Below are 15,778 nucleotides of genomic sequence, written 5' to 3' on the forward strand. Positions count from 1 at the left end.
AGATGTGTGGCTGACAGAGGATACTTTTTCGGCAGGTCAGAAAGGACCCCCTAGCCATCAGCTGATTGCTAACCATATTACACAGGGCGTCCCTCCTAACACTCTTTCTTCACTTAGTACAATATACAATACAATATATAATAGTATACATCCCAAGGCAGATTCCTGCTGCAATGACAGCCTAGTTGGTAGCTTCATGTTACTTAGTAACCAGATGATGCATCTGATGATTGTTGCGACGGCTCACAGTTTATTCATACCGAAGCCGTGTGCGGACCCAGAGGGTTCTACCAAGTAGATTGCCGCAAGACGGGACCATTGGGTCCACAACCTCCTGACCTTATTTCCCTCTCCTTCCCCACTATTGCACCATGTACCAAGAACTTTGAAATAAAGCCACTGCATCGCACCAGCATCGGCTGAGTGCTGTACTTGATCTTCTTTATTTGCATTGTACAGTTTTGTTCCATGTAAGAGTACCCCCACTGCGGTGGATACTCAACTCTCTTGTACAACATCGCACATAACTACTGCAGTACATCTCGTGGAGTGCTGTAGCTATTTCCTTTCATTGCAGTTACACAGGGCGATATCAACTTCTTAAGAAGAAAATTCTCCTTAGGCTAGGCATCCATTTTTTGGGGGCAAAAACACCCCCAAAAACTCCCACACTGACCCACAGCATTTTGCTGCTGGAAGAACGCAGCAGCCAAATATGGAGTCAATATGGAACTGCAAAACACCAAACCCACTTTGCGTTTTTGGGTTTGTTTGTTTTTTCCCTGACCCCGGCATTTTGCTACAATTTGGTTTCAGTTTGAGCGGTACATACTACGATTTTTTCCTATACACATCAAACTGTGTTTAAGACTTGCGGTCATACTCAATATCTATTTACTCCTGTTAAGAGATTATTGTGGATCAAGTTTGGATTTAGCTTAGGACTTTTCAAGAGAACTTTTTATCAGTATCTACTTTTAATAATTTTATGTGTCAAATTAGTTGCACAAATGTCTAATTAGTTGCATTTTATCTCATAAGAGTATGTAGAATTTTTCTTTAACAGCAAGGGCACTGCTGACGGAGACTTTTAATTTGAATAAATTTTATTTTATACATCTAGATCAATTGTATCGTGCCGTATGTCATAGACCTTGAGTGCTAGCTTCTTTTGCCATAACTGTTGAACATTTGGCCATTGAGTGTAACAGATACCAGAAACCAGTCCTCCTTGGTGATGTTATTCGAGTATACAGTGGAAGCCATGGAAAAGCAATTGTCTTCTGTGACTCAAAGTTGGAAGCTCATGAGCTGTCAACAACTTATCCCTCCTTGAAACAGACTGCCAAAGCATTACATTGAGATCTTCAACAAAAGGATCTTGAAGTCATCTTGAAAGGCTTTAGAAGTGGATCTTTTAATGTTCTTATTGCAACCAATCTGGCTGCCTGTGGTTTACACATTCCAGAAGTTGATCTTGTTGTACTATACTCTGCACCAAAGGAAACAGATGCGTATGTCCACCATTCAGGATTCACAGGCAGAGCAGGACGCACGGGAATCTGCATTTCTCTTTATGAACCCAGAGACAGATATTACTTACGAAATGTTGAGAGGAGTACGGGAATCAAATTCAAGAAAGTTGGAATCCCATTCGTAATGAATCTCGCCAAGTCATCTATTGCTGATGCTAGTCATTGGACTCTATCTCAGCTCATGGCATTGAACATTTTAAAACCTATGCTCAAGAGCTCATTGAAAAGAAGGGAGCCGTAGCAGCATTGGCTGATATTTCTGGGGCTTCATTCTTGACACAACGATCACTTCTTAACATGGAGCCGGTCTATTGGAGGAGCGTGGCAGCTGTCACGACCCTCCCATAGACTTGCATTGAGGGGGCATGGCTGACCCACGCAGCAGACACACAGCGTTCAGAACTAAATGTTCCGAACACAGGCCAGTAGAGTACCCCTTTAAGGAACAATTTGTACTTATGAATGGCACCATTGTTTACCCCTCACATTTTTGTAAAAAAAAAAAAATATCTCTCTCTCTTTATATATATATATATATATATATATATATATATATATATATATATATATATATATAAATATCTAATCCTATCTATCTATCTATCTATCTATCTATCTATCTATATATATATATATATATATATATATATATTTGTGGGGTGAAATAGGAAGAAACATTATTGGTTGGTTCCTGGAATCAATCCATGACTATGCCACTGGGTAAACAGTGTGTGTCCTTCTGCCACTGGAGAAACAGTCCTCATGAAGGGATCAACTTGGTCAACCACAATACACTTAGACCGAGTCTTGGTCCGAGTTCTCACTGCAAAATCTCTGGATGGAATGTCAGCCCAAAATCTTGCAGACGGTGCAAGGACCACACAGACTGCATTGCCGTCCCTATAGACTGCAATGCATTATTGAGTGGATGCACCAAAGGATCTGCTAAGAAGTGCATTGCCGCCTATGGGGACAGTAATGCAGTCCGCGTGTTCCTAGCACCGCCTGCGAGATCTCCGGCTGAAATTCCATCCGGAGATTCTGCAGTGTGAACCAGGCCTTAAAGGACTACTGCAGTGGCATTACACTTATCCCCTATCCACAGGATAGGGGATAAGTGTTTGATTGCGGGGGGTCCGACAGCTGGGACCCCCCCGATCTCCTTAACGGGGCGCCGCCATAAGCGCTCATGGTGAGCGCTAAGGTGCGTAGTGTCGACCTAGAGGTCGACGGTGACGCCCCGTCTCATCCCCGTCCCCATACAGTTCTATGGGGGATGCGGGGAGGCACGAATGCTTCCTCCCCGCCATCACCCATAGAGATGTATGGAGGAGGCGTGCCGGCCGCAACGTCATGCTGCGGCTGGCACGCCCCCTGCACGGGCACTTGCATGGGCACTCGCCAGGCATTTAGGGCATTTTGAATCCTAAACTAATCCAGTAGTCAGATTCACAGTAGAAACAAATCTCAGTAGATGTACAAATCTCTACTAATGCCTATATGGCCAGTCTGACTGTAGGTGATGACAGGAAAATCCTTCCCAATAGTAGCATTTGTAGGATTGATTCATAGTAATGCATGACAACAAATCTATCAGTGACTAAGGCATGATCATTACTACAGCCACTGATCAATACAGCTTTACCTATGACATCTCATGTCAAATATTTTAGCGAAATTCCAAACAAGGGCATGACTAAATTCAGAATTTTTGCCTTTTAATCTTAAAATAGCCACATGACAATTAGTAGATACTTTTATTTGGAGTAATTTGGGGATTATATTGTTTTATACTGTCAGAAGTCTTAGTGTAATGTTAAGGCTTGTTCTTTCAAATATATTTTTTATTTAGAATTATAAAGCAAACAAAACGAAATACAAACAAAGCAAAGCCATATTCCAAAGTATACTGAGAAAAGCTTCACGCATGGACTAGGCATCAAATGTAACACAAGTAACAATAAATGCTATGGCATCACAGGCAGTAACTCAGCGGGAGGGAAAGCCGTTTTTTTCACTCCTTTTTGGCGTTTTCCTGCTACTTGACAGTTTTTCAAAATCACCTGTTTAGGAAGTACAAGCCTAGTAAGTAATCATGTGCTTGTAAGTTTGGGTCTAGTGGCATACAACAAGTAATACCCAAAAGAAAGGACAAAAACCACTGTGTAGACCACAAAGTAGAATAAAATCACTTCATATTATTAGTTTCACATGTAACACATACAATTTCACATACAGCAATGGGCGCAGAAAGAAAGACGTGGGTACTGGGGAAGGGGCGTATTACTCAATGAGCACACAGATAAAGGGCCCTGTTTAGCATGTGTGCACTAAAAATAGCAATTCAAAGAGTACATAAGAATAAGGAAAGGTGCACAGGGCATAGTACAATAGTGGCTGGGATCATGGGTGAGCCTATACAAATATATGGCCTGAGTATCACTCATGTGCCCTCATTATATTGCACATATCCCTGAGACCATAGAGTAAATAGCAGCCAGAAGTGGCTCTCCCCCAACCCGATTACCCACCACACCTCCGATGCGTTTCGCTTAACAGGCTTTGTCGTTATGTACTCCATGGGGGACATGTATCAAAGATTTTACCCCTGTTTTGTGTGTATTTTTTTGCGCAAAATTTTGCGCAAGCCCTTTTTTTTTGCACATTTTTTTGCGCACGTTTTGGTAGAGCATGTCGTCCAGATGTGGCTGAATCAGGGTACCTTGGAGCTGCATATATAGTACACATGGATTTATTACCTGCGTTCTTTTCCTTTGCACCAAAAATTTTGACGCATGTGCATCTTTTTTCCCATAAATATAAGCCAACTTTAACTGCACGTAGAAATCCTTTCTATTTCTGAAGGAAAGTTCTACTAAGGAACCACCAGAATGTTATCACTTTCCTATCTCAATTCCTCCTTTGGTTTGCTTTATATTTTTACTCCTTGGTTATTCCAAAGCACTTTTAAAATAATTTGCATATAGAATATTTGTTTTCAGTTCAGTTATTCATTAGATCATTTGTATATTGGTATTGTTATTTTATGATCCAACAATTTAATACATTTACATAGGAAATGTTTGATAGCTTACTTATCATTGAACAAGCTCCGTCACATTAAAATAGCTTTGTAATCCACTTAACACTGAAGATCATTCTCCTTTTATTTTTACAATTTACTGCTTTCCGTTATACTTTTCCCCAGCGCCCGGTAAGATGGTGGCTATCACTGATAGCCAGCCATCTTACCATGTGACCACGGGGGGTTTCACCCCCCCCCCCCCCCCCCCAGCGATCGCTGCTATCAGCTAGTCAAATCTGACTAGCTGATAGCAGCGTTTCGCTATGAGAATACTTAGCAGCGCGGTGTAAAGCGATCTCACTGCTGCCTCTGGGAGTTTCAAAACTGCAACTCCCAGCATGTCCAGACAGCCTTTGGCTTTCTGGGCATGCTGGGAGTTGTAGTTTTGCAACATCTGGAGGGCCACAGTTTGGAGACCACTGTATAATGGTCTCCAATCAGTGCTCTTCCAGATGTTCCAAAATTACAAATCTCAGCATGCCCACTCTGTCGAGGCATGCTGGGAGTTGTAGTTCTGTAACATCTGGAAAACCACAGATTGGAGACCATTATACAGTGGTCTACAAACTGTGGACCTCCAGCTGTTGCAAAACTACAACTCCCAGCATGCCCAGACTGCCCAAGCATGCTGGGAGTTGTAGTTCGTCAACATCTGACCCTTCAGATATTGCCGAAATACAACTTCCAGCATGTCTGGCCATGCTGGGAATTATAGTTTTGCAACAGCTGGAGGTACACTAGTTGGGAAACATTGTTCGTTTCCTAACTCTTTTTCCCAACCCGTGTGCCTACTGTTTCCAAAATGGAGCCTCCAGCTGTTGCAAAACAACAACTCCCAGTATTGCCGGACAGCCATTGACTGTCCAGGCATGTTGGGAGTTTTGCAACAGCTGGAGGCACCCTGTTTGGGAAACACTGGCATAGAATACCCCTATGTCCACCCCTATGCAAAACCCTAATTTAGGCCTCAATGCGCATGGCGCTCTCACTTTGGAGCCCTGTCGTATTTCAAGGGTCACATATGGGATATCGCCGTACTCGGGAGAAATTGCCTTACAGATTTTGGGGGGGTATTTCTCCTTTTACCCATTATGAAAAGGAACAGTTGGAGTCTACACCAGTATGATAGTGTATAAAAATAAAATTATTTACACTGACATGCAGCTGTTGCCGCATACTTTACATTTTCACAAGAGGTAAATGGGAAAAAAAAGATCCCCATTTTTTGGGACACAATTTAGCCAGAGTACGGAGATACCACATATGTGGGCGCAAAGTGCTCTGCGGGCGCACAACAAGGCCATAAGGTAGAGTGCACCATGTACATTTGAGGTGATTTGCACAGGGGTGTCACAGATGTTAAATGAAGAATAAGGACATTGGTATAATTGATGTTATAATTGGGAGCAAAAAGTGGTATTATTGTGAGATTAAAACTCTACATAATGAAGAAAAAAAATTCTAAAACTAATAATGAGGACACACTTACTGTTTAGGTGCAGATACGCTGCAGACAAAGCTCCTACTAAATAGAGCTGCGGTGTAAATTTATGCTCTGAGGAGAATTCTAAATTTAAACACAATTCAAGAAAGTAGCTGCACAAGAATGATAAATTTAACGCAGCTACGCCAAATTTACACAACAGGCAGAGGGGTAAAAAACTTCTATTATACACTGGAAATGATACATGTCCCCCTTTGAGTTGCTATTTTAGTGCAAGCATGCTAAACAGAGCCCTTTATCTGTGTGCCCGTAGAGTTTTATCAAATCGCAGCATGTTGAGCCTATGGCGTTTTCTTTTCACTGAAATCTTGGTGTTTTTCTACCATAGAAGTCTATGGGAGTAAAAAACACCATGTGGGTTTGACCTTTGGCGTTTTTGCAGGCAGTTTTAATAATTTTTTGGTACCATTGAAAAAAAAAAAAGATACAGTAGGGATGAAAAAAAATTGTATTTAATAAAATTTATATTTTTTATAACAACATTTTTATTGATTGTTAAACAGGGATCAATTTATGTGGGCTGGCAGGGAACTAAAAATATAGCCGGCAATATTAAAAATGTAGAAATGGGTCATTTAAATGGAAAAATAATATATTTTTATAATTAAGTTTGTTAAACATTTTATTAGTAATTTATTTTAATAATGTGTTTAAAAAAGTGCATGTGTGTGTTTTTAACTTTTTTCCCTATTTTCCCCTTATTTTTAAAATTTTTCAGGTAGTACTACTACTCCCAGCATGGAAAAGACTGTTCCATGCTGGGAGTAGAAGTACCTGTACTAATAGACAGATCGCCCCGGGTATCACTCCTGACACCCGATGCGATCGTCCTATCTATTGCAGAGAAGGAGCGGCTTTCTCCTTTGCTCGCATCCCTGCTCTGTACTTTGGGCCGGCCAGAGAATATAAATTCACATCACTGATTCATATTTTCCACCCAGAGTGGTGATTGGCTGGATGGTGGCAGCCAATCCCCGCTCTCAGCTGGAAATATGAATCAGGGATGTGAATTTATATTCAAATCAATAGCGCAGAGATGCGGAGGGCAGGAGAAAGCAGCTCCGATGAAGAACGATCGCAGCAGGTGTCAGGAGTGACACCCGCTGGGATCTGTCTTTTAACTGAAGGTAATATTGCTCCCAACATGGAGCACACTCTGCTCCATGCTGGGAGCTGTAGTACCTGCATTAATAGACAGATCGCAGCAGGTGTCACCTGTTGCGATCTGTCTATTTCCACTTAAAGGCAAAAACGACAGAAAAAACACGCCAAAAGACAAAAGCGCCAAATGCAGGAAAATGCCGTGGCGTTTTTCTGGAGCCATCCTTGGCAGTCGAAACGTAGCCAAAGGTTGATTAAGAAAAAAAAATCACACCTACCTTCCTTGCTCCCGTGCCGGTGTCAGTATCACAAAGCTTTGGTCTCTTCTGTGCAACACTTCTGAGTTTGTTAAAGTGATGTACATACACACAGATTGGCTGAGTGGGTGCGTGACGTCCCAATCCGGAAGCCCTACGCAGCAGGAACCGTAGCTCAGTGATACTGGCAGTAGCATCTGAGCAAGAAAAGTAAGTGAGGGCTCTTGTTTAAGTCACTCCCTCCTTGGCCAAATATGTAAAAAAAAAAATATATATATAGAAAAAAAAACACCCTGCCTGGAAAACCCTGCGTGTCATCACGAATCTTATGAGTCGGGTGTGTGTCTTGACCTCTGCCGAATCTGTGAGACTGGCTCACCGAACCCCTGGGGTTCCATTGAACCCAGGTTAAGAACCACTGGTTGAGAGGATAAAAAGTTCTATACAATGTTGCCTTTTAAATTTTTTTATTTTTTTTAGAATTCTCATTAAAGGGGTACTCCAGTGGAAAACAAATGTTTTTTAAATCAACTGGTGCCAGAAAGTTAAACAGATTTGTAAATGACTTCTGTTTAAAAATATTTTTTTTTTTTTTTTTTTACTCTTTAATTTTTCTTTTTTTTAAATAATAGTATATACATAAAACATAAATATATTAGCATAGAATTATAGGATTATAAATTTACAAATTTGGGCAACAAAAGGATAAAGAAAAGGAAGGCAGAGGACAGGGGAGAAAGCAAGGAAGGGAAGGGGAGAGAAGAAGAAAAAAAAAAGGGGGGGGGAAGGGGGGGGTGACGGAGTTATTGAGATCGAAATTCAAGCCATTTTGCCCATATAGATATAAATCTTGACAATTGGTTATTAGCAGAAGCAATGGATTTTTCCATACTATAATTATAGTGGATTTTATTGATAATATACTGAAGGTCAGGTGTTTCTACGCTTTTCCATTTTAGTGCCACTGCCGCTCTGGCAGCTGTGAGAAAGTGTCCCACTATAACCACATCTGCGAAACGAACCTCCTCGAGGCCCAGGTTCAGTAGTGCCACTTCTGGGCCCCAAGGGGGAGTGTAGCCTATTATTGTACGCAGAATAGAGTACACTTTACACCAAAAGGGTTGTATCTCTCTACAATCCCACCATACGTGAATCATATTACCTACTCCTTCATTGCAGCGCCAGCATATGTTGGGTTGGCCTGGGAACATTTGCGCCAGTTTATATGGTGTTAAATACCATCTATATAGGATTTTTCTAGCTATTTCTAAATGAGAAATATTATGGGAGATCTTAAAGGAATACTCCGGTGAAAACCTTTTTTCTTTTAAATCAACTGGTGCCAGAAAGTTAAACATATTTGTAAATTACTTCTTTAAAAAATCTTAACCCCTTAAGGACCAGGCCATTTACACCTTAGAACCAAAGCGTTTTTTGCACATCTGACCACTGTCACTTTAAACATTAATAACTCTGGGATGCTTTTAGTTATCATTCTGATTCCGAGATTGTTTTTTCGTGACATATTCTACTTTATTTTGGTGGTAAATTTTCGGTGTTACTTGCACCTTTTTTTGGTGAAAAATCCCAAAATGTCATGAAAATTTAGCATTTTTCTGACTTTGAAGCTCTCTGCTTGTAAGGAAAATGGATATTCCCAATAAATTTCATTTTTATTCACAAATACAATATGTCCACTTTATGTTGGCATCATAAAATGGACATATTTTTGCTTTTTGAAAAAATTAGAGGGCTTCAAAGTAAAGCAGCAATTTTCAAAAATTTCATGAAAATTGCTAAATCTGAAGGGACAGATGTTACAGAACTACAACTCCCAGCATGCCTGGGCAGTTTAGGCATGCTGAGAGTTGTAGTTTGGCAACATCTGGAGGGCTACCGTTTGGGCACCACTGTAACAGTGGTCTCCAAACTGTGACCCTCCAGATGTTGCAAAACTACAACTCCCAGCATGCCCAGACAGCCTTTGGCTGTCTGGGCATGCTGGGAGTTGCAGTTTGGCCTTCCTAGTGGTTGCCACAGTAAAGATCACTTTACTTTCACTTTCAATTCCCCCCTCCCCCACAGTAGTTACCCTACCTGACCCAGGATCCAGCAGTCTCCAGCAACGATCGGAGTCTCCAGGCATCTTCTCCTGCAGGTACTGACCTCCATCTTCTTCCCACGATCCCCTCGACATCCAGGGGTGGCCAGAACGGGGGGGGGGGGGGGGGGATTGCCATGGAAACCAACTGTCCAGCTCTGCCATTGGTCAGAATCAATTCTGACCAATGGCAGGGGATAGGAGGAAATCGCAGCATTGCGACTTCACTCCTACCCTTCAGGATGATCTGGGCTGTCACTGACAGGTCAGATCATCACAATTTTCCGGGTGATCGGGTCACCAGAGACCCTATCAGCCCGGAATAGGAGAAAATCGCATGTCTGAATTGACATGCGATTTTCTGCGATCGCCGACATGGGAGGGTTCCGGGACCCCCCTCGGCATTTGCACGGCATGCCTGCTGAAGGATTTCAGCAGGAATGCCGTTTTGATCTCTGCCCGGCACGCGGCAGAGACCGGAAATACACCAGGACGTTCTCTAACGTTCTCCAGGACGTTCCTTAAAGCCCAGGCTGTCAGGACGTTCTCTAACGTCCAAGGTCCTGAACAGGTTAATCCTTCCAGTACTTATTAGCTGCTGAATGCTACAGAGGAAATTCCTTTTTCTTTTTGGAACACTGATGGCATCATGACCACAGTGCTCTCTGCTGACATCTCTGACCATAGAAAATGTATGCTAAGAGCAGCATGGTGGCTCATTGGTTAGCACTGCTTCCTTGCAGTGCTGGGGCCTTGGGTTCAAATCCCACTAAGGACAACAATAAATATAGAGTTATTATTATTATAATGACGTCAGCAAAGAGCACTGTGCTCGTGATGTCATCAGAGAGAATTCCAAAAAGAAAATAATTTCCTCTGTAGCATTCAGCAGCTAATAAGTACAGGAAGGATTAAGATGTTTTAATAGAAGTAATTTACAAATCTGTTTAACTTTCTGGCACCAGTTGATTTAAAAGACAAAATGTTTTCACCTAAGTACCACTTTAAAGGGTACCTCTCATCAAATAAACTTTTGATATATTTTAGATTGATGAATGTTGAATAACTTTCCAATAGCATGTTAATGAAAAATATGCTTCTTTCTATTGTATTTTTCCCGATCGGTCCTGTCAGCAAGCATTTCTGACTCATGCTGGAGTCCTAAACACTCAGAGCTGCCAACCTGCTTTGTTCACAGCCAAACAGGCTGTGAACAAAGCAGGCTGGCAGCTCTGAGTGTTCTCCTTTGTGAACAAAGCAGACTGGCAGCTCGTAGTGTTTAGGACTCCAGCATGAGTCTGAAATGCTTGCAGCCAGGACTGGTAGGGAGACCCCTAGTGGTCATTTCTTCAAAGTGGAAAATTAAATAGAAAGAAGCATATTTTTTAATAACATGCAATTGTGAAGTTATTCTGCATACATTAATCTATAATATATCAAAAGTTTTTTTGATGAGAGGTACCCTTTAATATTCAGAGTAAAGGAATAGAGCCATTGTTCATCGGTGAAATTTTTACTCAAATCCTCTTCCCATTTACGACAGCACACTGGTAAGGCTGCACTTGGGAGTATAGAATGATATGCCCTAGAGATTCCTTTGTTTTGTGTATTAATATTTGAAAAAAACAAACTATATGAAGACTTATCATGACCGTTTGGAAGTTAAACTGATGAAACAAAATGTCTCAGTTGTAAATATTTGTAAAACTCAGTGTTGGGTAAAGAGAATTTCTGGGAGATCGTTATGAATGGTAACCCTCATGTGTCTGAAATATCTGAGAGAGTTGAAATGCCATGTTGTTGCCAAGTTGAAAAGTCTATGTTAGGGATTTTTGCTTGAGGAATATCCAAGGGCATATCTCCAAGTTTCAAAGACATTATAATGTTTCGGATATTGGGTAAGGACCAAGTTTGAAATAGCGCCTTTACAGTTGGGTATTGCCATGGTGCGTAAAATTTAGAGGCGCGTGCTAGCCAAGGCGCTGTGGAAAGTAAGCTTGTCTGTATTATAGATGATTCAATATCTACCCATGATTTAGAGCGGTCATTATTCCACCACGGTTTTATTTGGTCCAATAAAGACGCTTGATAATATCGGAGTAAGTCTGGACAATTCAGGCCACCTCTACTGTTTGGTAAGTTAAGTAAATTTCTAGATATTCTAGCTTTTTTATTTTTCCATATAAATTGCGTAAACAGATTCTGTAGTATTTTTATCCTATGTTTAGGGACTGGAATTGGCAAATTTCAGAAGTAGTAGAGGACATTTGGTAGCAGTATAATTTTTATGGCCAATCCAGGAGTTGGGAACTTTTTTAAATTTGGCAATGTCTCGTAGGATAGTAGTATTTAGAGTAGAATAATTAACCAAGCATAATTTAGACGTAGATGATGTAAGAGTAGTTCCCAGGTTTGGGATTTGGCCATATCTCCCTTTGTATGGATATAATGCTTATAGTTGTTTTTTATGGTCTTCAGAGATACCTATGTTTAAAATGAGGGACTTAGAGGGATTCATTTAATAGTAGCTTAGACTACTAAATTTAAGATGTTATAAAGCCCTGCTAGGGATGTGCTGGGTGACGTAAGAGATAATGTTATATCGTCAGCAAAGAGTCCAATTCGGTACTCCTTTGTGCCGATTTGTACCCCTGATATTTCGTTTGAGGAGTGGATGTTCTGAGCAAGTGGCTCCATAACCAAAGCAAATATCAGGGGGGACAAGGGGCATCCCTGACGGGTACCGTTTGATATTTGAAATTGTTCTGATATTTTGTCAGATATGTAAACGTTTGCTGAGGGGTTAGTATATAATGCCAGGACTGCCCTCCCAAAATTCCCCCCCAAGACCAGAACCTGTGCAAGATATCCCCAATGTACCCGGTCGAACGCCTTCCCTGCATCTGGCGTAAGGAGCAGAGAAGGCATTCTACGGTGCTCCAAAATTGATATTATGTCAATAATTCGGCGGGTTCCATCCGATGTTTGTCGCCCCTTGATGAATCCCACCTGATCATTATTTATTAAAAGGGGCAGAACAGTATTGAGTCTATTGGCCAGTATGGATGCATAGATCTTAAGATCTGAATTTAGCAAAGCTATAGGCCTAAAGTTACTCGGTGTATCTGGGAGTTTACCAGGCTTTGGAAGTGCTACTACCAATGCTTTAAGCATCCCAGAGGGGAATTCACCCCTCAGAATGTTTTCATTATATAGCCTTACCAAATATGGTGCTAGTAGCGGAGCATAAAGTTTATAATATGCATTTTAAAGGCCATCCAGTCCCAGAGATTTATGTGGTTTTAATGCTTTAATGACTGCAATAGTTTCTTCTACTGTTATTGGAATAGAGAGGGATGCTAGTTGGTCTGTGGATACTTGAGGTAGTTGCAAGTTGCCTAAAAAGTCTGAAATTTCTCTGGGGTTTGGCTGTGGAGTTGCTAAGTCTTCTTTCAGGTTATACTGTGTCTTATAGTAATCGGATAGAACATGTAATCTGGGTGGTGGAGTACTAACTCATTTATACGCCAGATGGAGTCATAAGAGCAGGGAGTATGTTCCCTAAGAGATAATGTTATGGGGCTATGGTCCGACCATGTTAGCGGATTAATATTGGTTGATTCTACTAAATTTAAATTAGAATGTTCTAGTAAGAAAAAATCTATTCTAGAGTAGGTTTTATGTCCTGGTGAATAAAATGTAAAGTCTTGATCACTTGGATGTTGGATTCTCCATGGATCATACAGGTTATGAGAGGTAAGTGTTTTGACATAGGGTGTTGGCTCTGTAGTTGTTGTTGTAGCTGTTGAGTCCATAGATGGCCATAATGTCATATTAAAGTCTCCTATTATAATTTATATACCTTGCTTTATCCTGCCAGTCAATCTTAATATTTTTGAGATGAACCTATGTTGCTTAGAGTTTGGGCTGTAGATCGATGCCAAAGTGTATTGAACATTGTTGATTAAACAGACTATGATTATATATCGTCCCTCTGTGTCTGAGATTTCTTGTTGAAGTTTAAAATTATTTGTGTCTTGAATTAGGATAGAGACCCGTCCCTTCTTGCGCACCGCTGGTGAGGATATCATATTGCTATATCCATGTACTTTGAGTCTATGTGTGTCGGCCTGGTTCAGATGGGTTTCTTGGATGCAGTATATATCCGCATTTTGAGTTCGTATTTCCTTGTTTAACAAGGATCATTTGTATGGAGAGTTTAAACCGTTTACATTAAGAGAAAATATTTTCAATGTCATTAGTATATGTGATATAAGTTCTGTGTTACAATTGCAGTTGCGCAACCAGGGAGGAGGTCTCCTCCTATGTTTTGTGTAGGTGCATTCTCCAATACTGACCATGAGTGTAGCAGCCTGGTCATACCCAGCACGATATCTCTTAAGGAGCCTAAAGTCAAATAAGAAAACAGACACTCATATAACTCAATATAACTAGAGATAACCGTCAGGAGGAGGTAATAGTTAAAAGCGTTAAACATATATTTTCGCTGTAGTATTGCTACATACCACTCCCTAAAAGGGATCAGAAAAAAAGGAAAAGGAAAAAAGAAAAAAAATGTAAGGAAAGATAAAGAATGAAATCAAAAAGCATATATATGACAGTTGCCCCAATAAAACAAAATATTCATCTAAGTTTTGCGTAAGAAAACAATTTTTACTCTTTTGTAAGCAAACACACAAACAAAGTTTACTGGGCATATATCTCTATTGCCCTAACGGGGGAAATCGGATATTTTCCCGATTTTATCCTACATGACTAAACCGGCTATCTAAAAGAAAAGAAGAAAAAAGGGAACAAAAATACAGCCTTTAGGGGGATAAGATCTGCACTGCCATGATTCTATATTTATAAGCGCTGGAGTTATATATTTAAGTCCAATTCCTGTTGAGTTTGGATCACTCCCATTGTTGTATTCGGGTTAATCTTGGGGCTCTTTTTCCCTTTATGGAGCACTGTAGTCCATTGTGTCGCCACATATGTTTGGGGGCTTTTTACTGGCTTTGGTTCTCCTTGAATAGTGGGCGTCAAACCCCATTTGTAGCAGAGTTCCAACAGTTCTTGTGGGGTTGTTGCAGGCTGGGGGGGGGGTGGATTTAAGAACTTGTGGGTGATTCTAATTAATTTGGCCTTGTAATTGGCCAGCTGCTCCTCGCTCATACTCTCCATTGATGGCAGTTGCTTCATTAAAAACTCCCTATGTGGACTATGTGTGAGGGACAGCTGACCATTCCCTTAAGCCGGAGGAGTCTCACATCTATATGTAAGAATTTGGAGGTGAAAGAAATTCCCTAGCTTCTGCAGCACCTCGCGGAAGTAGACTTGCTCTTGTTGTAGTTTTCTTTTTTTCTTGGAGCCATAGAGCTGGGAGATTTTATAAAGCAGGCCATCGGTCACAGTAGCTGTTGAATGTGATTCTCCCTCTTCTTCTTGCTGTCTTTCCTCTGTTATTTCATGACATTCCTGAGTTGGTGTCTCTGTTGGTGCAGCTGTATTTGAAGTTGTTCTAAGAAAAAAAAATTTTTGTATATGCAAAACAAGATTTATCCAAGCATGTGTATTGCACAATTTGACTAATTTGCCATAGCAAACAAATGTTTTTTTTTTAAAGATGTTTAAATATTTTTGAAATATAAAGGCAGCTATTTGATTGGTTATTATAGGCAACTGGCCATCTTTTGTAACTCTGCACATGATTGCATAAATATCCACAATTGTGTTGAAAGGCTTGCATTGAGGGGCAGAGGATGACGTCACACGGGGGCGGAGGCGTGATGTCACACGCCGCCGGCCCGGTGGTCGCTCGTAATCAGACCCGGAGCGAACACACTCCGGGGACTGATTACAAACGGGGTGCCGCGTGCTTGATCACGGGCGTCCCCGGCAGCGGGACTCCCGCAATCAGGCATCTTATCCCCTATCCTTTGGATAGGGGATAAGATGTGTAAGGACCGGAGAACCCCTTTAACCATTTGAAGTAGCTGTCCCTTACATTTCTCCATTTCTTCTGGACACAACACGCTAATAGAATCAAAATGGATTAAGATCATTTTAGACAAAGTTATTCTTCACCAGGGGTTTTAAAATTGAATATAAACTTTGTCAGATGTCTAACCTATTGTTTCCTGAAGACATGTATTTCATCCCAGATTTTTCTACTATAAAAGTTGTCCAAGT

At 40.9% G+C, this 15,778-nt stretch overlaps 1 protein-coding gene across 1 annotated transcript in view; it reads left to right on the forward strand.

Annotated features, from left to right (window-relative positions):
• Positions 1–9,605: 9,605 nt before the first annotated feature.
• The window catches only part of LOC130285507 (uromodulin-like), a 75,200-nt gene continuing 69,027 nt past the window's right edge, over positions 9,606–15,778 (forward strand). Inside the window, exon 1 of the mRNA XM_056536988.1 lies at positions 9,606–9,640. The gene's annotated coding sequence lies outside the window, so the exon portion shown is untranslated. The remainder of the gene's footprint in view (positions 9,641–15,778) is intronic.

Source organism: Hyla sarda, chromosome 8 (genome assembly GCF_029499605.1).
Source record: "Hyla sarda isolate aHylSar1 chromosome 8, aHylSar1.hap1, whole genome shotgun sequence".
Lineage (NCBI taxonomy): Eukaryota > Metazoa > Chordata > Amphibia > Anura > Hylidae > Hyla > Hyla sarda.